This window comes from Lonchura striata, chromosome 12, assembly GCF_050655825.1.
Source record: "Lonchura striata isolate lonStrDom1 chromosome 12, ASM5065582v1, whole genome shotgun sequence".
NCBI classification, from domain to species: Eukaryota; Metazoa; Chordata; class Aves; order Passeriformes; family Estrildidae; genus Lonchura; species Lonchura striata.
The window spans coordinates 25749427-25776607 of record NC_140714.1 but is presented as its reverse complement, the minus strand read 5'-3'; positions in this window follow the sequence as shown (position 1 = coordinate 25776607).

Here is a 27181-nt window from a genome sequence, read left to right as displayed (position 1 = left end):
TTTATTGCAAACTCCAAAAACATTGCTCTTTCCAGGGCAATATATAAGCTGTTTTCTGACGGCCGTGATCTTTCGATTACTCTTGCCCAACTCGTTGTTTCAGCGTGCACGTGCCGCCCTGACAATCAGTGCACAGTGAAAGCAATCGCAAAAGTCCAGCAGCTGCTGACTCCCAAACACAAGGCGCTTGTCTACGTTCTTGCTTCTCCACACTTCAACAGAGTCCTTCATTTCTGCAGCTGCCATCGAGTTTTCTGCATCTCGAGCCTTCTGGGACGAGCACCAATTTCCCAGGAGGGGGTGCATCAGGACGAAGTCAAAACCCAGGAAAGTTGTCTCGGAACACCTTCAATAAAGCATGCCAGCAGTGCATTGAAAAGGCAGGGAGCTTTAGCCACCGTCCTCCAGAATTGCCAAGGCTGTGCACACAATGTCGTCTCCCTGCGGCAACGTTCTTCGCCCTCGTGCAAGCTACCGCTCTGTCCGGCTCCCGGAGCAGGAGAAGCGGCTGCTTCGCGCACACAACAGCGGAGCGGCAGCCGTACGCTCCGAAGCGCTGCTTCAGCCGAAAGTCGCCGGCCACCGGCGCTTCGCTTCGGACAGCTCCGGAGAGCCGTAGTGTGCGTCTGCACTAGACTGCATCCTAGCGAAAAGCTTTGGCAGTGTGTCTCGCAGGGAGATAGCTTAGGAGCGCAGCGTACTTATGCCTCCCTTGTCCAGAACACGATTTTACAGCACACACTAAAAACACTGCCCTTTCCAAGGCAAGATGCCAGATGCTCTCTGATGGCCGTGCTCTCTCCCTGCTCTTGCCCAGCTCGTTGTTTTAACGTGCACATGCCGTCCTGGCATTCAGTGCACAGTGAAAGCAATCGCAAAAGTCCAGCAGCTGCTGACTCCCAAACACAAGGCGCTGGCTATGTTCTTGCTTCTCGACAACTCAATGCAGCCCTTCGTTTCTGCAGTTGCCATCGAGGTCTCTGCATGTCGGAGCCTCAGAGGACGAGCACGAGTTTCCCACGAGGGGCTGCATCAGGACGAATACAAAAATCAGGAAAATTGTCCTGGAACACCTTCCATAAGGATGCTAGAAGGGAATTGAAGAGGCAGGCGAGCGGCCACCACCGTCCAGTAGCAGTCCTTAGGGTGTGTGCAAAAGCCCGGTGCTCTTCGGCTTCGTTCTTCGCCCCCGTACAAGCTACCGCTCTGTCCGGCTCCCGGAGCAGGAGAAGCGGCTGCTTCGCGCACACAACAGCGGAGCGGCAGCCGTACGCTCCGAAGCGCTGCTTCAGCCGAAAGTCGCCGGCAACCGGCGCTTGGCTTCGGACAGCAGCCGAGAGCCGTAGTGTGCGTCTGCACTAGACTGCATCCTAGCGAAAAGCTTTGACAGTGTGTCTCGCAGGGAGATAGCTTAGGAGCGCAGCGCACTTATGCCTCCCTTGTCCAGAAACACTGATTTGCTGCACACTCCAAAAACACTGCTCTTTCCTTGGTACTATGTAAGCTGCTGTCTGACGCCCGTTCTCTTCTGCCCACTCTTGCCCAGCTCGTTGTTTTAACGTGCACATGCCTTCCTGGCATTCAGTGCACAGTGAAAGCAATCGCAAAAGTCCAGCAGCTGCTGACTCCCAAACAGAAGGCGATGGCTATGTTCTTGCTTCTCGACAACTTAACGCAGCCCTTCGTTTCTGCAGTTGCCATCGAGGTCTCTGCATGTCGGAGCCTCAGAGGACAAGCACGAGTTTCCCACGAGGGGCTGCATCAGGACGAAGTCAAAAATCAGGAAAATTGTCCTGGAACACCTTCCATAAGGATGCTAGAAGGGAATTGAAGAGGCAGGCGAGCGGCCACCACCGTCCAGTAGCAGTCCTTAGGGAGTGCGCAAAAGCCCGGTGCTCTTCGGCTTCGTTCTTCGCCCTCGTACAAGCTACCGCTCTGACCGGCTCCCGGAGCAGGAGAAGCGGCTGCTTCGCGCACACAACAGCGGAGCGGCAGCCGTACGCTCCGAAGCGCTGCTTCAGCCGAAAGACGCCGGCAACCGGCGCTTGGCTTCGGACAGCAGCCGAGAGCCGTAGTGTGCGTCTGCACTAGACTGCATCCTAGCGAAAAGCTTTGGCAGTGTGTCTCGCAGGGAGATAGCTTAGGAGCGCAGCGTACTTATGCCTCCCTTGTCCAGAACACGATTTTACAGCACACACTAAAAACACTGCCCTTTCCAAGGCAAGATGCCAGATGCTCTCTGATGGCCGTGCTCTCTCCCTGCTCTTGCCCAGCTCGTTGTTTTAACGTGCACATGCCGTCCTGGCATTCAGTGCACAGTGAAAGCAATCGCAAAAGTCCAGCAGCTGCTGACTCCCAAACACAAGGCGCTGGCTATGTTCTTGCTTCTCGACAACTCAATGCAGCCCTTCATTTCTGCAGTTGCCATCGAGGTCTCTGCATGTCGGAGCCTCAGAGGACGAGCACGAGTTTCCCACGAGGGGCTGCATCAGGACGAATACAAAAATCAGGAAAATTGTCCTGGAACACCTTCCATAAGGATGCTAGAAAGGAATTGAAGAGGCAGGCGAGCGGCCACCACCGTCCAGTAGCAGTCCTTAGGGTGTGTGCAAAAGCCCGGTGCTCTTCGGCTTCGTTCTTCGCCCCCGTACAAGCTACCGCTCTGTCCGGCTCCCGGAGCAGGAGAAGCGGCTGCTTCGCGCACACAAGAGCGGAGCGGCAGCCGTACGCTCCGAAGCGCTGCTTCAGCCGAAAGACGCCGGCCACCGGCGCTTGGCTTCGGACAGCAGCCGAGAGCCGTAGTGTGCGTCTGCACTAGACTGCATCCTAGCGAAAAGCTTTGACAGTGTGTCTCGCAGGGAGATAGCTTAGGAGCGCAGCGCACTTATGCCTCCCTTGTCCAGAAACACTGATTTGCTGCACACTCCAAAAACACTGCTCTTTCCATGGTACTATGTAAGCTGCTGTCTGACGCCCGTTCTCTTCTGCCCACTCTTGCCCAGCTGGTTGTTGCAGCGTGCACGTGCCTTCCTGGCATTAAGAGCACAGTGAAGGCAATCGCAAAAGTCCAGCAGCTGCTGACTCCCAAACACAAGGCGCTTGTCTACGTTCTTGCTTCTCGACAACTCAACGCAGCCCTTCATTTCTGCAGCTGCCATCGAGTTTTCTGTATCTCGAGCCTTCTGGGACGAGCACCAATTTCCCAGGAGGGGCTGCATCAGGACGAAGTCAAAACCCAGGAAAGTTGTCTCGGAACACCTTCAATAAAGCATGCCAGCAGTGCATTGAAAAGGCAGGGAGCTTTAGCCACCGTCCTCTAGCAGTCGCAAGGCTGTGCACACAATGTCGTCTCCCTGCGGCAACGTTCTTCGCCCTCGTACAAGCTACCGCACTGTCCGGCTCCCGGAGCAGGAGAAGCGGCTGCTTCGCGCACACAAGAGCGGAGCGGCAGCCGTACGCTCCGAAGCGCTGCTTCAGCCGAAAGTCGCCGGCCACCGGCGCTTCGCTTCGGACAGCTCCGGAGAGCCGTAGTGTGCGTCTGCACTAGACTGCATCCTAGCGAAAAGCTTTGGCAGTGTGTCTCGCAGGGAGATAGCTTAGGAGCGCAGCGCACTTATGCCTCCCTTGCCCAGAAACACGATTTTATTGCAAACTCCAAAAACATTGCTCTTTCCAGGGCAATATATAAGCTGTTTTCTGACGGCCGTGATCTTTCGATTACTCTTGCCCAACTCGTTGTTTCAGCGTGCACGTGCCGCCCTGACAATCAGTGCACAGTGAAAGCAATCGCAAAAGTCCAGCAGCTGCTGACTCCCAAACACAAGGCGTTTGTCTACGTTCTTGCTTCTCCACACTTCAACAGAGTCCTTCATTTCTGCAGCTGCCATCGAGTTTTCTGCATCTCGAGCCTTCTGGGACGAGCACCAATTTCCCAGGAGGGGGTGCATCAGGACGAAGTCAAAACCCAGGAAAGTTGTCTCGGAACACCTTCAATAAAGCATGCCAGCAGTGCAATGAAAAGGCAGGGAGCTTTAGCCACCGTCCTCCAGAATTGCCAAGGCTGTGCACACAATGTCGTCTCCCTGCGGCAACGTTCTTCGCCCTCGTACAAGCTACCGCTCTGACCGGCTCCCGGAGCAGGAGAAGCGGCTGCTTCGCGCACACAACAGCGGAGCGGCAGCCGTACGCTCCGAAGCGCTGCTTCAGCCGAAAGTCGCCGGCCACCGGCGCTTCGCTTCGGACAGCTCCGGAGAGCCGTAGTGTGCGTCTGCACTAGACTGCATCCTAGCGAAAAGCTTTGACAGTGTGTCTCGCAGGGAGATAGCTTAGGAGCGCAGCGCACTTATGCCTCCCTTGTCCAGAAACACTGATTTGCTGCACACTCCAAAAACACTGCTCTTTCCTTGGTACTATGTAAGCTGCTGTCTGACGCCCGTTCTCTTCTGCCCACTCTTGCCCAGCTGGTTGTTGCAGCGTGCACGTGCCTTCCTGGCATTAAGAGCACAGTGAAAGCAATCGCAAAAGTCCAGCAGCTGCTGACTCCCAAACACAAGGCGCTTGTCTACGTTCTTGCTTCTCGACAACTCAACGCAGCCCTTCATTTCTGCAGCTGCCATCGAGTTTTCTGTATCTCGAGCCTTCTGGGACGAGCACCAATTTCCCAGGAGGGGGTGCATCAGGACGAAGTCAAAACCCAGGAAAGTTGTCTCGGAACACCTTCAATAAAGCATGCCAGCAGTGCATTGAAAAGGCAGGGAGCTTTAGCCACCGTCCTCTAGCAGTCGCAAGGCTGTGCACACAATGTCGTCTCCCTGCGGCAACGTTCTTCGCCCTCGTACAAGCTACCGCACTGTCCGGCTCCCGGAGCAGGAGAAGCGGCTGCTTCGCGCACACAGAGCGGAGCGGCAGCCGTACGCTCCGAAGCGCTGCTTCAGCCGAAAGTCGCCGGCCACCGGCGCTTCGCTTCGGACAGCTCCGGAGAGCCGTAGTGTGCGTCTGCACTAGACTGCATCCTAGCGAAAAGCTTTGGCAGTGTGTCTCGCAGGGAGATAGCTTAGGAGCTCAGCGTACTTATGCCTCCCTTGTCCAGAACACGATTTTACAGCACACACTAAAAACACTGCCCTTTCCAAGGCAAGATGCCAGATGCTCTCTGATGGCCGTGCTCTCTCCCTGCTCTTGCCCAGCTCGTTGTTTTAACGTGCACATGCCGTCCTGGCATTCAGTGCACAGTGAAAGCAATCGCAAAAGTCCAGCAGCTGCTGACTCCCAAACACAAGGCGCTGGCTATGTTCTTGCTTCTCGACAACTCAATGCAGCCCTTCATTTCTGCAGTTGCCATCGAGGTCTCTGCATGTCGGAGCCTCAGAGGACGAGCACGAGTTTCCCACGAGGGGCTGCATCAGGACGAATACAAAAATCAGGAAAATTGTCCTGGAACACCTTCCATAAGGATGCTAGAAGGGAATTGAAGAGGCAGGCGAGCGGCCACCACCGTCCAGTAGCAGTCCTTAGGGTGTGTGCAAAAGCCCGGTGCTCTTCGGCTTCGTTCTTCGCCCCCGTACAAGCTACCGCTCTGACCGGCTCCCGGAGCAGGAGAAGCGGCTGCTTCGCGCACACAACAGCGGAGCGGCAGCCGTACGCTCCGAAGCGCTGCTTCAGCCGAAAGTCGCCGGCAACCGGCGCTTCGCTTCGGACAGCTCCGGAGAGCCGTAGTGTGCGTCTGCACTAGACTGCATCCTAGCGAAAAGCTTTGACAGTGTGTCTCGCAGGGAGATAGCTTAGGAGCGCAGCGCACTTATGCCTCCCTTGTCCAGAAACACTGATTTGCTGCACACTCCAAAAACACTGCTCTTTCCTTGGTACTATGTAAGCTGCTGTCTGACGCCCGTTCTCTTCTGCCCACTCTTGCCCAGCTGGTTGTTGCAGCGTGCACGTGCCTTCCTGGCATTAAGAGCACAGTGAAAGCAATCGCAAAAGTCCAGCAGCTGCTGACTCCCAAACACAAGGCGCTTGTCTACGTTCTTGCTTCTCGACAACTCAACGCAGCCCTTCATTTCTGCAGCTGCCATCGAGTTTTCTGTATCTCGAGCCTTCTGGGACGAGCACCAATTTCCCAGGAGGGGCTGCATCAGGACGAAGTCAAAACCCAGGAAAGTTGTCTCGGAACACCTTCAATAAAGCATGCCAGCAGTGCATTGAAAAGGCAGGGAGCTTTAGCCACCGTCCTCTAGCAGTCGCAAGGCTGTGCACACAATGTCGTCTCCCTGCGGCAACGTTCTTCGCCCTCGTACAAGCTACCGCACTGTCCGGCTCCCGGAGCAGGAGAAGCGGCTGCTTCGCGCACACAGAGCGGAGCGGCAGCCGTACGCTCCGAAGCGCTGCTTCAGCCGAAAGTCGCCGGCCACCGGCGCTTCGCTTCGGACAGCTCCGGAGAGCCGTAGTGTGCGTCTGCACTAGACTGCATCCTAGCGAAAAGCTTTGGCAGTGTGTCTCGCAGGGAGATAGCTTAGGAGCGCAGCGCACTTATGCCTCCCTTGCCCAGAAACACGATTTTATTGCAAACTCCAAAAACATTGCTCTTTCCAGGGCAATATATAAGCTGTTTTCTGACGGCCGTGATCTTTCGATTACTCTTGCCCAACTCGTTGTTTCAGCGTGCACGTGCCGCCCTGACAATCAGTGCACAGTGAAAGCAATCGCAAAAGTCCAGCAGCTGCTGACTCCCAAACACAAGGCGCTTGTCTACGTTCTTGCTTCTCCACACTTCAACAGAGTCCTTCATTTCTGCAGCTGCCATCGAGTTTTCTGCATCTCGAGCCTTCTGGGACGAGCACCAATTTCCCAGGAGGGGGTGCATCAGGACGAAGTCAAAACCCAGGAAAGTTGTCTCGGAACACCTTCAATAAAGCATGCCAGCAGTGCAATGAAAAGGCAGGGAGCTTTAGCCACCGTCCTCCAGAATTGCCAAGGCTGTGCACACAATGTCGTCTCCCTGCGGCAACGTTCTTCGCCCTCGTACAAGCTACCGCTCTGTCCGGCTCGCGGAGCAGGAGAAGCGGCTGCTTCGCGCACACAAGAGCGGAGCGGCAGCCGTACGCTCCGAAGCGCTGCTTCAGCCGAAAGACGCCGGCCACCGGCGCTTCGCTTCGGACAGCTCCGGAGAGCCGTAGTGTGCGTCTGCACTAGACTGCATCCTAGCGAAAAGCTTTGGCAGTGTGTCTCGCAGGGAGATAGCTTAGGAGCGCAGCGTACTTATGCCTCCCTTGCCCAGAAACACGATTTTACAGCACACACTATAAACCCTGCCCTTTCCAAGGCAAGATGCCAGATGCTCTCTGATGGCCGTGCTCTCTCCCTGCTCTTGCCCAGCTCGTTGTTTTAACGTGCACATGCCGTCCTGGCATTCAGTGCACAGTGAAAGCAATCGCAAAAGTCCAGCAGCTGCTGACTCCCAAACAGAAGGCGATGGCTATGTTCTTGCTTCTCGACAACTTAACGCAGCCCTTCGTTTCTGCAGTTGCCATCGAGGTCTCTGCATGTCGGAGCCTCAGAGGACAAGCACGAGTTTCCCACGAGGGGCTGCATCAGGACGAAGTCAAAAATCAGGAAAATTGTCCTGGAACACCTTCCATAAGGATGCTAGAAGGGAATTGAAGAGGCAGGCGAGCGGCCACCACCGTCCAGTAGCAGTCCTTAGGGAGTGCGCAAAAGCCCGGTGCTCTTCGGCTTCGTTCTTCGCCCTCGTACAAGCTACCGCTCTGACCGGCTCCCGGAGCAGGAGAAGCGGCTGCTTCGCGCACACAACAGCGGAGCGGCAGCCGTACGCTCCGAAGCGCTGCTTCAGCCGAAAGACGCCGGCAACCGGCGCTTGGCTTCGGACAGCAGCCGAGAGCCGTAGTGTGCGTCTGCACTAGACTGCATCCTAGCGAAAAGCTTTGGCAGTGTGTCTCGCAGGGAGATAGCTTAGGAGCGCAGCGTACTTATGCCTCCCTTGTCCAGAACACGATTTTACAGCACACACTAAAAACACTGCCCTTTCCAAGGCAAGATGCCAGATGCTCTCTGATGGCCGTGCTCTCTCCCTGCTCTTGCCCAGCTCGTTGTTTTAACGTGCACATGCCGTCCTGGCATTCAGTGCACAGTGAAAGCAATCGCAAAAGTCCAGCAGCTGCTGACTCCCAAACACAAGGCGCTGGCTATGTTCTTGCTTCTCGACAACTCAATGCAGCCCTTCATTTCTGCAGTTGCCATCGAGGTCTCTGCATGTCGGAGCCTCAGAGGACGAGCACGAGTTTCCCACGAGGGGCTGCATCAGGACGAATACAAAAATCAGGAAAATTGTCCTGGAACACCTTCCATAAGGATGCTAGAAAGGAATTGAAGAGGCAGGCGAGCGGCCACCACCGTCCAGTAGCAGTCCTTAGGGTGTGTGCAAAAGCCCGGTGCTCTTCGGCTTCGTTCTTCGCCCCCGTACAAGCTACCGCTCTGTCCGGCTCCCGGAGCAGGAGAAGCGGCTGCTTCGCGCACACAAGAGCGGAGCGGCAGCCGTACGCTCCGAAGCGCTGCTTCAGCCGAAAGACGCCGGCAACCGGCGCTTGGCTTCGGACAGCAGCCGAGAGCCGTAGTGTGCGTCTGCACTAGACTGCATCCTAGCGAAAAGCTTTGACAGTGTGTCTCGCAGGGAGATAGCTTAGGAGCGCAGCGCACTTATGCCTCCCTTGTCCAGAAACACTGATTTGCTGCACACTCCAAAAACACTGCTCTTTCCTTGGTACTATGTAAGCTGCTGTCTGACGCCCGTTCTCTTCTGCCCACTCTTGCCCAGCTGGTTGTTGCAGCGTGCACGTGCCTTCCTGGCATTAAGAGCACAGTGAAGGCAATCGCAAAAGTCCAGCAGCTGCTGACTCCCAAACACAAGGCGCTTGTCTACGTTCTTGCTTCTCGACAACTCAACGCAGCCCTTCATTTCTGCAGCTGCCATCGAGTTTTCTGTATCTCGAGCCTTCTGGGACGAGCACCAATTTCCCAGGAGGGGGTGCATCAGGACGAAGTCAAAACCCAGGAAAGTTGTCTCGGAACACCTTCAATAAAGCATGCCAGCAGTGCATTGAAAAGGCAGGGAGCTTTAGCCACCGTCCTCTAGCAGTCGCAAGGCTGTGCACACAATGTCGTCTCCCTGCGGCAACGTTCTTCGCCCTCGTACAAGCTACCGCACTGTCCGGCTCCCGGAGCAGGAGAAGCGGCTGCTTCGCGCACACAAGAGCGGAGCGGCAGCCGTACGCTCCGAAGCGCTGCTTCAGCCGAAAGTCGCCGGCCACCGGCGCTTCGCTTCGGACAGCTCCGGAGAGCCGTAGTGTGCGTCTGCACTAGACTGCATCCTAGCGAAAAGCTTTGGCAGTGTGTCTCGCAGGGAGATAGCTTAGGAGCGCAGCGCACTTATGCCTCCCTTGCCCAGAAACACGATTTTATTGCAAACTCCAAAAACATTGCTCTTTCCAGGGCAATATATAAGCTGTTTTCTGACGGCCGTGATCTTTCGATTACTCTTGCCCAGCTCGTTGTTTCAGCGTGCACGTGCCGCCCTGACAATCAGTGCACAGTGAAAGCAATCGCAAAAGTCCAGCAGCTGCTGACTCCCAAACACAAGGCGTTTGTCTACGTTCTTGCTTCTCCACACTTCAACAGAGTCCTTCATTTCTGCAGCTGCCATCGAGTTTTCTGCATCTCGAGCCTTCTGGGACGAGCACCAATTTCCCAGGAGGGGGTGCATCAGGACGAAGTCAAAACCCAGGAAAGTTGTCTCGGAACACCTTCAATAAAGCATGCCAGCAGTGCAATGAAAAGGCAGGGAGCTTTAGCCACCGTCCTCCAGAATTGCCAAGGCTGTGCACACAATGTCGTCTCCCTGCGGCAACGTTCTTCGCCCTCGTACAAGCTACCGCTCTGACCGGCTCCCGGAGCAGGAGAAGCGGCTGCTTCGCGCACACAACAGCGGAGCGGCAGCCGTACGCTCCGAAGCGCTGCTTCAGCCGAAAGTCGCCGGCAACCGGCGCTTCGCTTCGGACAGCTCCGGAGAGCCGTAGTGTGCGTCTGCACTAGACTGCATCCTAGCGAAAAGCTTTGACAGTGTGTCTCGCAGGGAGATAGCTTAGGAGCGCAGCGCACTTATGCCTCCCTTGTCCAGAAACACTGATTTGCTGCACACTCCAAAAACACTGCTCTTTCCTTGGTACTATGTAAGCTGCTGTCTGACGCCCGTTCTCTTCTGCCCACTCTTGCCCAGCTGGTTGTTGCAGCGTGCACGTGCCTTCCTGGCATTAAGAGCACAGTGAAAGCAATCGCAAAAGTCCAGCAGCTGCTGACTCCCAAACACAAGGCGCTTGTCTACGTTCTTGCTTCTCGACAACTCAACGCAGCCCTTCATTTCTGCAGCTGCCATCGAGTTTTCTGTATCTCGAGCCTTCTGGGACGAGCACCAATTTCCCAGGAGGGGCTGCATCAGGACGAAGTCAAAACCCAGGAAAGTTGTCTCGGAACACCTTCAATAAAGCATGCCAGCAGTGCATTGAAAAGGCAGGGAGCTTTAGCCACCGTCCTCTAGCAGTCGCAAGGCTGTGCACACAATGTCGTCTCCCTGCGGCAACGTTCTTCGCCCTCGTACAAGCTACCGCTCTGTCCGGCTCCCGGAGCAGGAGAAGCGGCTGCTTCGCGCACACAGAGCGGAGCGGCAGCCGTACGCTCCGAAGCGCTGCTTCAGCCGAAAGTCGCCGGCCACCGGCGCTTCGCTTCGGACAGCTCCGGAGAGCCGTAGTGTGCGTCTGCACTAGACTGCATCCTAGCGAAAAGCTTTGGCAGTGTGTCTCGCAGGGAGATAGCTTAGGAGCGCAGCGTACTTATGCCTCCCTTGTCCAGAACACGATTTTACAGCACACACTAAAAACACTGCCCTTTCCAAGGCAAGATGCCAGATGCTCTCTGATGGCCGTGCTCTCTCCCTGCTCTTGCCCAGCTCGTTGTTTTAACGTGCACATGCCGTCCTGGCATTCAGTGCACAGTGAAAGCAATCGCAAAAGTCCAGCAGCTGCTGACTCCCAAACACAAGGCGCTGGCTATGTTCTTGCTTCTCGACAACTCAATGCAGCCCTTCATTTCTGCAGTTGCCATCGAGGTCTCTGCATGTCGGAGCCTCAGAGGACGAGCACGAGTTTCCCACGAGGGGCTGCATCAGGACGAATACAAAAATCAGGAAAATTGTCCTGGAACACCTTCCATAAGGATGCTAGAAGGGAATTGAAGAGGCAGGCGAGCGGCCACCACCGTCCAGTAGCAGTCCTTAGGGTGTGTGCAAAAGCCCGGTGCTCTTCGGCTTCGTTCTTCGCCCCCGTACAAGCTACCGCTCTGTCCGGCTCCCGGAGCAGGAGAAGCGGCTGCTTCGCGCACACAACAGCGGAGCGGCAGCCGTACGCTCCGAAGCGCTGCTTCAGCCGAAAGTCGCCGGCAACCGGCGCTTCGCTTCGGACAGCTCCGGAGAGCCGTAGTGTGCGTCTGCACTAGACTGCATCCTAGCGAAAAGCTTTGACAGTGTGTCTCGCAGGGAGATAGCTTAGGAGCGCAGCGCACTTATGCCTCCCTTGTCCAGAAACACTGATTTGCTGCACACTCCAAAAACACTGCTCTTTCCTTGGTACTATGTAAGCTGCTGTCTGACGCCCGTTCTCTTCTGCCCACTCTTGCCCAGCTCGTTGTTTTAACGTGCACATGCCTTCCTGGCATTCAGTGCACAGTGAAAGCAATCGCAAAAGTCCAGCAGCTGCTGACTCCCAAACAGAAGGCGATGGCTATGTTCTTGCTTCTCGACAACTTAACGCAGCCCTTCATTTCTGCAGTTGCCATCGAGGTCTCTGCATGTCGGAGCCTCAGAGGACAAGCACGAGTTTCCCACGAGGGGCTGCATCAGGACGAAGTCAAAAATCAGGAAAATTGTCCTGGAACACCTTCCATAAGGATGCTAGAAGGGAATTGAAGAGGCAGGCGAGCGGCCACCACCGTCCAGTAGCAGTCCTTAGGGAGTGCGCAAAAGCCCGGTGCTCTTCGGCTTCGTTCTTCGCCCTCGTACAAGCTACCGCTCTGACCGGCTCCCGGAGCAGGAGAAGCGGCTGCTTCGCGCACACAAGAGCGGAGCGGCAGCCGTACGCTCCGAAGCGCTGCTTCAGCCGAAAGACGCCGGCAACCGGCGCTTGGCTTCGGACAGCAGCCGAGAGCCGTAGTGTGCGTCTGCACTAGACTGCATCCTAGCGAAAAGCTTTGGCAGTGTGTCTCGCAGGGAGATAGCTTAGGAGCGCAGCGTACTTATGCCTCCCTTGTCCAGAACACGATTTTACAGCACACACTAAAAACACTGCCCTTTCCAAGGCAAGATGCCAGATGCTCTCTGATGGCCGTGCTCTCTCCCTGCTCTTGCCCAGCTCGTTGTTTTAACGTGCACATGCCGTCCTGGCATTCAGTGCAGAGTGAAAGCAATCGCAAAAGTCCAGCAGCTGCTGACTCCCAAACACAAGGCGCTGGCTATGTTCTTGCTTCTCGACAACTCAATGCAGCCCTTCATTTCTGCAGTTGCCATCGAGGTCTCTGCATGTCGGAGCCTCAGAGGACGAGCACGAGTTTCCCACGAGGGGCTGCATCAGGACGAATACAAAAATCAGGAAAATTGTCCTGGAACACCTTCCATAAGGATGCTAGAAAGGAATTGAAGAGGCAGGCGAGCGGCCACCACCGTCCAGTAGCAGTCCTTAGGGTGTGTGCAAAAGCCCGGTGCTCTTCGGCTTCGTTCTTCGCCCCCGTACAAGCTACCGCTCTGTCCGGCTCCCGGAGCAGGAGAAGCGGCTGCTTCGCGCACACAAGAGCGGAGCGGCAGCCGTACGCTCCGAAGCGCTGCTTCAGCCGAAAGACGCCGGCCACCGGCGCTTGGCTTCGGACAGCAGCCGAGAGCCGTAGTGTGCGTCTGCACTAGACTGCATCCTAGCGAAAAGCTTTGACAGTGTGTCTCGCAGGGAGATAGCTTAGGAGCGCAGCGCACTTATGCCTCCCTTGTCCAGAAACACTGATTTGCTGCACACTCCAAAAACACTGCTCTTTCCATGGTACTATGTAAGCTGCTGTCTGACGCCCGTTCTCTTCTGCCCACTCTTGCCCAGCTGGTTGTTGCAGCGTGCACGTGCCTTCCTGGCATTAAGAGCACAGTGAAGGCAATCGCAAAAGTCCAGCAGCTGCTGACTCCCAAACACAAGGCGCTTGTCTACGTTCTTGCTTCTCGACAACTCAACGCAGCCCTTCATTTCTGCAGCTGCCATCGAGTTTTCTGTATCTCGAGCCTTCTGGGACGAGCACCAATTTCCCAGGAGGGGCTGCATCAGGACGAAGTCAAAACCCAGGAAAGTTGTCTCGGAACACCTTCAATAAAGCATGCCAGCAGTGCATTGAAAAGGCAGGGAGCTTTAGCCACCGTCCTCTAGCAGTCGCAAGGCTGTGCACACAATGTCGTCTCCCTGCGGCAACGTTCTTCGCCCTCGTACAAGCTACCGCACTGTCCGGCTCCCGGAGCAGGAGAAGCGGCTGCTTCGCGCACACAAGAGCGGAGCGGCAGCCGTACGCTCCGAAGCGCTGCTTCAGCCGAAAGTCGCCGGCAACCGGCGCTTCGCTTCGGACAGCTCCGGAGAGCCGTAGTGTGCGTCTGCACTAGACTGCATCCTAGCGAAAAGCTTTGGCAGTGTGTCTCGCAGGGAGATAGCTTAGGAGCGCAGCGCACTTATGCCTCCCTTGCCCAGAAACACGATTTTATTGCAAACTCCAAAAACATTGCTCTTTCCAGGGCAATATATAAGCTGTTTTCTGACGGCCGTGATCTTTCGATTACTCTTGCCCAGCTCGTTGTTTCAGCGTGCACGTGCCGCCCTGACAATCAGTGCACAGTGAAAGCAATCGCAAAAGTCCAGCAGCTGCTGACTCCCAAACACAAGGCGTTTGTCTACGTTCTTGCTTCTCCACACTTCAACAGAGTCCTTCATTTCTGCAGCTGCCATCGAGTTTTCTGCATCTCGAGCCTTCTGGGACGAGCACCAATTTCCCAGGAGGGGGTGCATCAGGACGAAGTCAAAACCCAGGAAAGTTGTCTCGGAACACCTTCAATAAAGCATGCCAGCAGTGCAATGAAAAGGCAGGGAGCTTTAGCCACCGTCCTCCAGAATTGCCAAGGCTGTGCACACAATGTCGTCTCCCTGCGGCAACGTTCTTCGCCCTCGTACAAGCTACCGCTCTGACCGGCTCCCGGAGCAGGAGAAGCGGCTGCTTCGCGCACACAACAGCGGAGCGGCAGCCGTACGCTCCGAAGCGCTGCTTCAGCCGAAAGTCGCCGGCAACCGGCGCTTCGCTTCGGACAGCTCCGGAGAGCCGTAGTGTGCGTCTGCACTAGACTGCATCCTAGCGAAAAGCTTTGACAGTGTGTCTCGCAGGGAGATAGCTTAGGAGCGCAGCGCACTTATGCCTCCCTTGTCCAGAAACACTGATTTGCTGCACACTCCAAAAACACTGCTCTTTCCTTGGTACTATGTAAGCTGCTGTCTGACGCCCGTTCTCTTCTGCCCACTCTTGCCCAGCTGGTTGTTGCAGCGTGCACGTGCCTTCCTGGCATTAAGAGCACAGTGAAAGCAATCGCAAAAGTCCAGCAGCTGCTGACTCCCAAACACAAGGCGCTTGTCTACGTTCTTGCTTCTCGACAACTCAACGCAGCCCTTCATTTCTGCAGCTGCCATCGAGTTTTCTGTATCTCGAGCCTTCTGGGACGAGCACCAATTTCCCAGGAGGGGGTGCATCAGGACGAAGTCAAAACCCAGGAAAGTTGTCTCGGAACACCTTCAATAAAGCATGCCAGCAGTGCATTGAAAAGGCAGGGAGCTTTAGCCACCGTCCTCTAGCAGTCGCAAGGCTGTGCACACAATGTCGTCTCCCTGCGGCAACGTTCTTCGCCCTCGTACAAGCTACCGCACTGTCCGGCTCCCGGAGCAGGAGAAGCGGCTGCTTCGCGCACACAGAGCGGAGCGGCAGCCGTACGCTCCGAAGCGCTGCTTCAGCCGAAAGTCGCCGGCCACCGGCGCTTCGCTTCGGACAGCTCCGGAGAGCCGTAGTGTGCGTCTGCACTAGACTGCATCCTAGCGAAAAGCTTTGGCAGTGTGTCTCGCAGGGAGATAGCTTAGGAGCGCAGCGCACTTATGCCTCCCTTGCCCAGAAACACGATTTTATTGCAAACTCCAAAAACATTGCTCTTTCCAGGGCAATATATAAGCTGTTTTCTGACGGCCGTGATCTTTCGATTACTCTTGCCCAACTCGTTGTTTCAGCGTGCACGTGCCGCCCTGACAATCAGTGCACAGTGAAAGCAATCGCAAAAGTCCAGCAGCTGCTGACTCCCAAACACAAGGCGCTTGTCTACGTTCTTGCTTCTCCACACTTCAACAGAGTCCTTCATTTCTGCAGCTGCCATCGAGTTTTCTGCATCTCGAGCCTTCTGGGACGAGCACCAATTTCCCAGGAGGGGGTGCATCAGGACGAAGTCAAAACCCAGGAAAGTTGTCTCGGAACACCTTCAATAAAGCATGCCAGCAGTGCATTGAAAAGGCAGGGAGCTTTAGCCACCGTCCTCCAGAATTGCCAAGGCTGTGCACACAATGTCGTCTCCCTGCGGCAACGTTCTTCGCCCTCGTGCAAGCTACCGCTCTGTCCGGCTCCCGGAGCAGGAGAAGCGGCTGCTTCGCGCACACAACAGCGGAGCGGCAGCCGTACGCTCCGAAGCGCTGCTTCAGCCGAAAGTCGCCGGCCACCGGCGCTTCGCTTCGGACAGCTCCGGAGAGCCGTAGTGTGCGTCTGCACTAGACTGCATCCTAGCGAAAAGCTTTGGCAGTGTGTCTCGCAGGGAGATAGCTTAGGAGCGCAGCGTACTTATGCCTCCCTTGTCCAGAACACGATTTTACAGCACACACTAAAAACACTGCCCTTTCCAAGGCAAGATGCCAGATGCTCTCTGATGGCCGTGCTCTCTCCCTGCTCTTGCCCAGCTCGTTGTTTTAACGTGCACATGCCGTCCTGGCATTCAGTGCACAGTGAAAGCAATCGCAAAAGTCCAGCAGCTGCTGACTCCCAAACACAAGGCGCTGGCTATGTTCTTGCTTCTCGACAACTCAATGCAGCCCTTCGTTTCTGCAGTTGCCATCGAGGTCTCTGCATGTCGGAGCCTCAGAGGACGAGCACGAGTTTCCCACGAGGGGCTGCATCAGGACGAATACAAAAATCAGGAAAATTGTCCTGGAACACCTTCCATAAGGATGCTAGAAGGGAATTGAAGAGGCAGGCGAGCGGCCACCACCGTCCAGTAGCAGTCCTTAGGGTGTGTGCAAAAGCCCGGTGCTCTTCGGCTTCGTTCTTCGCCCCCGTACAAGCTACCGCTCTGTCCGGCTCCCGGAGCAGGAGAAGCGGCTGCTTCGCGCACACAACAGCGGAGCGGCAGCCGTACGCTCCGAAGCGCTGCTTCAGCCGAAAGTCGCCGGCAACCGGCGCTTGGCTTCGGACAGCAGCCGAGAGCCGTAGTGTGCGTCTGCACTAGACTGCATCCTAGCGAAAAGCTTTGACAGTGTGTCTCGCAGGGAGATAGCTTAGGAGCGCAGCGCACTTATGCCTCCCTTGTCCAGAAACACTGATTTGCTGCACACTCCAAAAACACTGCTCTTTCCTTGGTACTATGTAAGCTGCTGTCTGACGCCCGTTCTCTTCTGCCCACTCTTGCCCAGCTCGTTGTTTTAACGTGCACATGCCTTCCTGGCATTCAGTGCACAGTGAAAGCAATCGCAAAAGTCCAGCAGCTGCTGACTCCCAAACAGAAGGCGATGGCTATGTTCTTGCTTCTCGACAACTTAACGCAGCCCTTCGTTTCTGCAGTTGCCATCGAGGTCTCTGCATGTCGGAGCCTCAGAGGACAAGCACGAGTTTCCCACGAGGGGCTGCATCAGGACGAAGTCAAAAATCAGGAAAATTGTCCTGGAACACCTTCCATAAGGATGCTAGAAGGGAATTGAAGAGGCAGGCGAGCGGCCACCACCGTCCAGTAGCAGTCCTTAGGGAGTGCGCAAAAGCCCGGTGCTCTTCGGCTTCGTTCTTCGCCCTCGTACAAGCTACCGCTCTGACCGGCTCCCGGAGCAGGAGAAGCGGCTGCTTCGCGCACACAACAGCGGAGCGGCAGCCGTACGCTCCGAAGCGCTGCTTCAGCCGAAAGACGCCGGCAACCGGCGCTTCGCTTCGGACAGCAGCCGAGAGCCGTAGTGTGCGTCTGCACTAGACTGCATCCTAGCGAAAAGCTTTGGCAGTGTGTCTCGCAGGGAGATAGCTTAGGAGCGCAGCGTACTTATGCCTCCCTTGTCCAGAACACGATTTTACAGCACACACTAAAAACACTGCCCTTTCCAAGGCAAGATGCCAGATGCTCTCTGATGGCCGTGCTCTCTCCCTGCTCTTGCCCAGCTCGTTGTTTTAACGTGCACATGCCGTCCTGGCATTCAGTGCACAGTGAAAGCAATCGCAAAAGTCCAGCAGCTGCTGACTCCCAAACACAAGGCGCTGGCTATGTTCTTGCTTCTCGACAACTCAATGCAGCCCTTCATTTCTGCAGTTGCCATCGAGGTCTCTGCATGTCGGAGCCTCAGAGGACGAGCACGAGTTTCCCACGAGGGGCTGCATCAGGACGAATACAAAAATCAGGAAAATTGTCCTGGAACACCTTCCATAAGGATGCTAGAAAGGAATTGAAGAGGCAGGCGAGCGGCCACCACCGTCCAGTAGCAGTCCTTAGGGTGTGTGCAAAAGCCCGGTGCTCTTCGGCTTCGTTCTTCGCCCCCGTACAAGCTACCGCTCTGTCCGGCTCCCGGAGCAGGAGAAGCGGCTGCTTCGCGCACACAAGAGCGGAGCGGCAGCCGTACGCTCCGAAGCGCTGCTTCAGCCGAAAGACGCCGGCCACCGGCGCTTGGCTTCGGACAGCAGCCGAGAGCCGTAGTGTGCGTCTGCACTAGACTGCATCCTAGCGAAAAGCTTTGACAGTGTGTCTCGCAGGGAGATAGCTTAGGAGCGCAGCGCACTTATGCCTCCCTTGTCCAGAAACACTGATTTGCTGCACACTCCAAAAACACTGCTCTTTCCATGGTACTATGTAAGCTGCTGTCTGACGCCCGTTCTCTTCTGCCCACTCTTGCCCAGCTGGTTGTTGCAGCGTGCACGTGCCTTCCTGGCATTAAGAGCACAGTGAAGGCAATCGCAAAAGTCCAGCAGCTGCTGACTCCCAAACACAAGGCGCTTGTCTACGTTCTTGCTTCTCGACAACTCAACGCAGCCCTTCATTTCTGCAGCTGCCATCGAGTTTTCTGTATCTCGAGCCTTCTGGGACGAGCACCAATTTCCCAGGAGGGGCTGCATCAGGACGAAGTCAAAACCCAGGAAAGTTGTCTCGGAACACCTTCAATAAAGCATGCCAGCAGTGCATTGAAAAGGCAGGGAGCTTTAGCCACCGTCCTCTAGCAGTCGCAAGGCTGTGCACACAATGTCGTCTCCCTGCGGCAACGTTCTTCGCCCTCGTACAAGCTACCGCACTGTCCGGCTCCCGGAGCAGGAGAAGCGGCTGCTTCGCGCACACAAGAGCGGAGCGGCAGCCGTACGCTCCGAAGCGCTGCTTCAGCCGAAAGTCGCCGGCCACCGGCGCTTCGCTTCGGACAGCTCCGGAGAGCCGTAGTGTGCGTCTGCACTAGACTGCATCCTAGCGAAAAGCTTTGGCAGTGTGTCTCGCAGGGAGATAGCTTAGGAGCGCAGCGCACTTATGCCTCCCTTGCCCAGAAACACGATTTTATTGCAAACTCCAAAAACATTGCTCTTTCCAGGGCAATATATAAGCTGTTTTCTGACGGCCGTGATCTTTCGATTACTCTTGCCCAACTCGTTGTTTCAGCGTGCACGTGCCGCCCTGACAATCAGTGCACAGTGAAAGCAATCGCAAAAGTCCAGCAGCTGCTGACTCCCAAACACAAGGCGTTTGTCTACGTTCTTGCTTCTCCACACTTCAACAGAGTCCTTCATTTCTGCAGCTGCCATCGAGTTTTCTGCATCTCGAGCCTTCTGGGACGAGCACCAATTTCCCAGGAGGGGGTGCATCAGGACGAAGTCAAAACCCAGGAAAGTTGTCTCGGAACACCTTCAATAAAGCATGCCAGCAGTGCAATGAAAAGGCAGGGAGCTTTAGCCACCGTCCTCCAGAATTGCCAAGGCTGTGCACACAATGTCGTCTCCCTGCGGCAACGTTCTTCGCCCTCGTACAAGCTACCGCTCTGACCGGCTCCCGGAGCAGGAGAAGCGGCTGCTTCGCGCACACAACAGCGGAGCGGCAGCCGTACGCTCCGAAGCGCTGCTTCAGCCGAAAGTCGCCGGCCACCGGCGCTTCGCTTCGGACAGCTCCGGAGAGCCGTAGTGTGCGTCTGCACTAGACTGCATCCTAGCGAAAAGCTTTGACAGTGTGTCTCGCAGGGAGATAGCTTAGGAGCGCAGCGCACTTATGCCTCCCTTGTCCAGAAACACTGATTTGCTGCACACTCCAAAAACACTGCTCTTTCCTTGGTACTATGTAAGCTGCTGTCTGACGCCCGTTCTCTTCTGCCCACTCTTGCCCAGCTGGTTGTTGCAGCGTGCACGTGCCTTCCTGGCATTAAGAGCACAGTGAAAGCAATCGCAAAAGTCCAGCAGCTGCTGACTCCCAAACACAAGGCGCTTGTCTACGTTCTTGCTTCTCGACAACTCAACGCAGCCCTTCATTTCTGCAGCTGCCATCGAGTTTTCTGTATCTCGAGCCTTCTGGGACGAGCACCAATTTCCCAGGAGGGGGTGCATCAGGACGAAGTCAAAACCCAGGAAAGTTGTCTCGGAACACCTTCAATAAAGCATGCCAGCAGTGCATTGAAAAGGCAGGGAGCTTTAGCCACCGTCCTCTAGCAGTCGCAAGGCTGTGCACACAATGTCGTCTCCCTGCGGCAACGTTCTTCGCCCTCGTACAAGCTACCGCACTGTCCGGCTCCCGGAGCAGGAGAAGCGGCTGCTTCGCGCACACAGAGCGGAGCGGCAGCCGTACGCTCCGAAGCGCTGCTTCAGCCGAAAGTCGCCGGCCACCGGCGCTTCGCTTCGGACAGCTCCGGAGAGCCGTAGTGTGCGTCTGCACTAGACTGCATCCTAGCGAAAAGCTTTGGCAGTGTGTCTCGCAGGGAGATAGCTTAGGAGCGCAGCGCACTTATGCCTCCCTTGCCCAGAAACACGATTTTATTGCAAACTCCAAAAACATTGCTCTTTCCAGGGCAATATATAAGCTGTTTTCTGACGGCCGTGATCTTTCGATTACTCTTGCCCAACTCGTTGTTTCAGCGTGCACGTGCCGCCCTGACAATCAGTGCACAGTGAAAGCAATCGCAAAAGTCCAGCAGCTGCTGACTCCCAAACACAAGGCGCTTGTCTACGTTCTTGCTTCTCCACACTTCAACAGAGTCCTTCATTTCTGCAGCTGCCATCGAGTTTTCTGCATCTCGAGCCTTCTGGGACGAGCACCAATTTCCCAGGAGGGGGTGCATCAGGACGAAGTCAAAACCCAGGAAAGTTGTCTCGGAACACCTTCAATAAAGCATGCCAGCAGTGCATTGAAAAGGCAGGGAGCTTTAGCCACCGTCCTCCAGAATTGCCAAGGCTGTGCACACAATGTCGTCTCCCTGCGGCAACGTTCTTCGCCCTCGTGCAAGCTACCGCTCTGTCCGGCTCCCGGAGCAGGAGAAGCGGCTGCTTCGCGCACACAACAGCGGAGCGGCAGCCGTACGCTCCGAAGCGCTGCTTCAGCCGAAAGACGCCGGCCACCGGCGCTTCGCTTCCGACAGCTCCGGAGAGCCGTAGTGTGCGTCTGCACTAGACTGCATCCTAGCGAAAAGCTTTGGCAGTGTGTCTCGCAGGGAGATAGCTTAGGAGCGCAGCGTACTTATGCCTCCCTTGTCCAGAACACGATTTTACAGCACACACTAAAAACACTGCCCTTTCCAAGGCAAGATGCCAGATGCTCTCTGATGGCCGTGCTCTCTCCCTGCTCTTGCCCAGCTCGTTGTTTTAACGTGCACATGCCGTCCTGGCATTCAGTGCACAGTGAAAGCAATCGCAAAAGTCCAGCAGCTGCTGACTCCCAAACACAAGGCGCTGGCTATGTTCTTGCTTCTCGACAACTCAATGCAGCCCTTCGTTTCTGCAGTTGCCATCGAGGTCTCTGCAAGTCGGAGCCTCAGAGGACGAGCACGAGTTTCCCACGAGGGGCTGCATCAGGACGAATACAAAAATCAGGAAAATTGTCCTGGAACACCTTCCATAAGGATGCTAGAAGGGAATTGAAGAGGCAGGCGAGCGGCCACCACCGTCCAGTAGCAGTCCTTAGGGTGTGTGCAAAAGCCCGGTGCTCTTCGGCTTCGTTCTTCGCCCCCGTACAAGCTACCGCTCTGTCCGGCTCCCGGAGCAGGAGAAGCGGCTGCTTCGCGCACACAACAGCGGAGCGGCAGCCGTACGCTCCGAAGCGCTGCTTCAGCCGAAAGTCGCCGGCAACCGGCGCTTGGCTTCGGACAGCAGCCGAGAGCCGTAGTGTGCGTCTGCACTAGACTGCATCCTAGCGAAAAGCTTTGACAGTGTGTCTCGCAGGGAGATAGCTTAGGAGCGCAGCGCACTTATGCCTCCCTTGTCCAGAAACACTGATTTGCTGCACACTCCAAAAACACTGCTCTTTCCTTGGTACTATGTAAGCTGCTGTCTGACGCCCGTTCTCTTCTGCCCACTCTTGCCCAGCTCGTTGTTTTAACGTGCACATGCCTTCCTGGCATTCAGTGCACAGTGAAAGCAATCGCAAAAGTCCAGCAGCTGCTGACTCCCAAACAGAAGGCGATGGCTATGTTCTTGCTTCTCGACAACTTAACGCAGCCCTTCGTTTCTGCAGTTGCCATCGAGGTCTCTGCATGTCGGAGCCTCAGAGGACAAGCACGAGTTTCCCACGAGGGGCTGCATCAGGACGAAGTCAAAAATCAGGAAAATTGTCCTGGAACACCTTCCATAAGGATGCTAGAAGGGAATTGAAGAGGCAGGCGAGCGGCCACCACCGTCCAGTAGCAGTCCTTAGGGAGTGCGCAAAAGCCCGGTGCTCTTCGGCTTCGTTCTTCGCCCTCGTACAAGCTACCGCTCTGACCGGCTCCCGGAGCAGGAGAAGCGGCTGCTTCGCGCACACAACAGCGGAGCGGCAGCCGTACGCTCCGAAGCGCTGCTTCAGCCGAAAGACGCCGGCAACCGGCGCTTGGCTTCGGACAGCAGCCGAGAGCCGTAGTGTGCGTCTGCACTAGACTGCATCCTAGCGAAAAGCTTTGGCAGTGTGTCTCGCAGGGAGATAGCTTAGGAGCGCAGCGTACTTATGCCTCCCTTGTCCAGAACACGATTTTACAGCACACACTAAAAACACTGCCCTTTCCAAGGCAAGATGCCAGATGCTCTCTGATGGCCGTGCTCTCTCCCTGCTCTTGCCCAGCTCGTTGTTTTAACGTGCACATGCCGTCCTGGCATTCAGTGCAGAGTGAAAGCAATCGCAAAAGTCCAGCAGCTGCTGACTCCCAAACACAAGGCGCTGGCTATGTTCTTGCTTCTCGACAACTCAATGCAGCCCTTCATTTCTGCAGTTGCCATCGAGGTCTCTGCATGTCGGAGCCTCAGAGGACGAGCACGAGTTTCCCACGAGGGGCTGCATCAGGACGAATACAAAAATCAGGAAAATTGTCCTGGAACACCTTCCATAAGGATGCTAGAAGGGAATTGAAGAGGCAGGCGAGCGGCCACCACCGTCCAGTAGCAGTCCTTAGGGTGTGTGCAAAAGCCCGGTGCTCTTCGGCTTCGTTCTTCGCCCCCGTACAAGCTACCGCTCTGTCCGGCTCCCGGAGCAGGAGAAGCGGCTGCTTCGCGCACACAAGAGCGGAGCGGCAGCCGTACGCTCCGAAGCGCTGCTTCAGCCGAAAGACGCCGGCCACCGGCGCTTGGCTTCGGACAGCAGCCGAGAGCCGTAGTGTGCGTCTGCACTAGACTGCATCCTAGCGAAAAGCTTTGACAGTGTGTCTCGCAGGGAGATAGCTTAGGAGCGCAGCGCACTTATGCCTCCCTTGTCCAGAAACACTGATTTGCTGCACACTCCAAAAACACTGCTCTTTCCATGGTACTATGTAAGCTGCTGTCTGACGCCCGTTCTCTTCTGCCCACTCTTGCCCAGCTGGTTGTTGCAGCGTGCACGTGCCTTCCTGGCATTAAGAGCACAGTGAAGGCAATCGCAAAAGTCCAGCAGCTGCTGACTCCCAAACACAAGGCGCTTGTCTACGTTCTTGCTTCTCGACAACTCAACGCAGCCCTTCATTTCTGCAGCTGCCATCGAGTTTTCTGTATCTCGAGCCTTCTGGGACGAGCACCAATTTCCCAGGAGGGGCTGCATCAGGACGAAGTCAAAACCCAGGAAAGTTGTCTCGGAACACCTTCAATAAAGCATGCCAGCAGTGCATTGAAAAGGCAGGGAGCTTTAGCCACCGTCCTCTAGCAGTCGCAAGGCTGTGCACACAATGTCGTCTCCCTGCGGCAACGTTCTTCGCCCTCGTACAAGCTACCGCACTGTCCGGCTCCCGGAGCAGGAGAAGCGGCTGCTTCGCGCACACAAGAGCGGAGCGGCAGCCGTACGCTCCGAAGCGCTGCTTCAGCCGAAAGTCGCCGGCCACCGGCGCTTCGCTTCGGACAGCTCCGGAGAGCCGTAGTGTGCGTCTGCACTAGACTGCATCCTAGCGAAAAGCTTTGGCAGTGTGTCTCGCAGGGAGATAGCTTAGGAGCGCAGCGCACTTATGCCTCCCTTGCCCAGAAACACGATTTTATTGCAAACTCCAAAAACATTGCTCTTTCCAGGGCAATATATAAGCTGTTTTCTGACGGCCGTGATCTTTCGATTACTCTTGCCCAGCTCGTTGTTTCAGCGTGCACGTGCCGCCCTGACAATCAGTGCACAGTGAAAGCAATCGCAAAAGTCCAGCAGCTGCTGACTCCCAAACACAAGGCGTTTGTCTACGTTCTTGCTTCTCCACACTTCAACAGAGTCCTTCATTTCTGCAGCTGCCATCGAGTTTTCTGCATCTCGAGCCTTCTGGGACGAGCACCAATTTCCCAGGAGGGGGTGCATCAGGACGAAGTCAAAACCCAGGAAAGTTGTCTCGGAACACCTTCAATAAAGCATGCCAGCAGTGCAATGAAAAGGCAGGGAGCTTTAGCCACCGTCCTCCAGAATTGCCAAGGCTGTGCACACAATGTCGTCTCCCTGCGGCAACGTTCTTCGCCCTCGTACAAGCTACCGCTCTGACCGGCTCCCGGAGCAGGAGAAGCGGCTGCTTCGCGCACACAACAGCGGAGCGGCAGCCGTACGCTCCGAAGCGCTGCTTCAGCCGAAAGTCGCCGGCAACCGGCGCTTCGCTTCGGACAGCTCCGGAGAGCCGTAGTGTGCGTCTGCACTAGACTGCATCCTAGCGAAAAGCTTTGACAGTGTGTCTCGCAGGGAGATAGCTTAGGAGCGCAGCGTACTTATGCCTCCCTTGTCCAGAAACACTGATTTGCTGCACACTCCAAAAACACTGCTCTTTCCTTGGTACTATGTAAGCTGCTGTCTGACGCCCGTTCTCTTCTGCCCACTCTTGCCCAGCTGGTTGTTGCAGCGTGCACGTGCCTTCCTGGCATTAAGAGCACAGTGAAAGCAATCGCAAAAGTCCAGCAGCTGCTGACTCCCAAACACAAGGCGCTTGTCTACGTTCTTGCTTCTCGACAACTCAACGCAGCCCTTCATTTCTGCAGCTGCCATCGAGTTTTCTGTATCTCGAGCCTTCTGGGACGAGCACCAATTTCCCAGGAGGGGGTGCATCAGGACGAAGTCAAAACCCAGGAAAGTTGTCTCGGAACACCTTCAATAAAGCATGCCAGCAGTGCATTGAAAAGGCAGGGAGCTTTAGCCACCGTCCTCTAGCAGTCGCAAGGCTGTGCACACAATGTCGTCTCCCTGCGGCAACGTTCTTCGCCCTCGTACAAGCTACCGCACTGTCCGGCTCCCGGAGCAGGAGAAGCGGCTGCTTCGCGCACACAGAGCGGAGCGGCAGCCGTACGCTCCGAAGCGCTGCTTCAGCCGAAAGTCGCCGGCCACCGGCGCTTCGCTTCGGACAGCTCCGGAGAGCCGTAGTGTGCGTCTGCACTAGACTGCATCCTAGCGAAAAGCTTTGGCAGTGTGTCTCGCAGGGAGATAGCTTAGGAGCGCAGCGCACTTATGCCTCCCTTGCCCAGAAACACGATTTTATTGCAAACTCCAAAAACATTGCTCTTTCCAGGGCAATATATAAGCTGTTTTCTGACGGCCGTGATCTTTCGATTACTCTTGCCCAACTCGTTGTTTCAGCGTGCACGTGCCGCCCTGACAATCAGTGCACAGTGAAAGCAATCGCAAAAGTCCAGCAGCTGCTGACTCCCAAACACAAGGCGCTTGTCTACGTTCTTGCTTCTCCACACTTCAACAGAGTCCTTCATTTCTGCAGCTGCCATCGAGTTTTCTGCATCTCGAGCCTTCTGGGACGAGCACCAATTTCCCAGGAGGGGGTGCATCAGGACGAAGTCAAAACCCAGGAAAGTTGTCTCGGAACACCTTCAATAAAGCATGCCAGCAGTGCATTGAAAAGGCAGGGAGCTTTAGCCACCGTCCTCCAGAATTGCCAAGGCTGTGCACACAATGTCGTCTCCCTGCGGCAACGTTCTTCGCCCTCGTGCAAGCTACCGCTCTGTCCGGCTCCCGGAGCAGGAGAAGCGGCTGCTTCGCGCACACAACAGCGGAGCGGCAGCCGTACGCTCCGAAGCGCTGCTTCAGCCGAAAGACGCCGGCCACCGGCGCTTCGCTTCGGACAGCTCCGGAGAGCCGTAGTGTGCGTCTGCACTAGACTGCATCCTAGCGAAAAGCTTTGGCAGTGTGTCTCGCAAGGAGATAGCTTAGGAGCGCAGCGTACTTATGCCTCCCTTGTCCAGAACACGATTTTACAGCACACACTAAAAACACTGCCCTTTCCAAGGCAAGATGCCAGATGCTCTCTGATGGCCGTGCTCTCTCCCTGCTCTTGCCCAGCTCGTTGTTTTAACGTGCACATGCCGTCCTGGCATTCAGTGCACAGTGAAAGCAATCGCAAAAGTCCAGCAGCTGCTGACTCCCAAACACAAGGCGCTGGCTATGTTCTTGCTTCTCGACAACTCAATGCAGCCCTTCGTTTCTGCAGTTGCCATCGAGGTCTCTGCATGTCGGAGCCTCAGAGGACGAGCACGAGTTTCCCACGAGGGGCTGCATCAGGACGAATACAAAAATCAGGAAAATTGTCCTGGAACACCTTCCATAAGGATGCTAGAAGGGAATTGAAGAGGCAGGCGAGCGGCCACCACCGTCCAGTAGCAGTCCTTAGGGTGTGTGCAAAAGCCCGGTGCTCTTCGGCTTCGTTCTTCGCCCCCGTACAAGCTACCGCTCTGTCCGGCTCCCGGAGCAGGAGAAGCGGCTGCTTCGCGCACACAACAGCGGAGCGGCAGCCGTACGCTCCGAAGCGCTGCTTCAGCCGAAAGTCGCCGGCAACCGGCGCTTCGCTTCGGACAGCTCCGGAGAGCCGTAGTGTGCGTCTGCACTAGACTGCATCCTAGCGAAAAGCTTTGACAGTGTGTCTCGCAGGGAGATAGCTTAGGAGCGCAGCGCACTTATGCCTCCCTTGTCCAGAAACACTGATTTGCTGCACACTCCAAAAACACTGCTCTTTCCTTGGTACTATGTAAGCTGCTGTCTGACGCCCGTTCTCTTCTGCCCACTCTTGCCCAGCTCGTTGTTTTAACGTGCACATGCCTTCCTGGCATTCAGTGCACAGTGAAAGCAATCGCAAAAGTCCAGCAGCTGCTGACTCCCAAACAGAAGGCGATGGCTATGTTCTTGCTTCTCGACAACTTAACGCAGCCCTTCATTTCTGCA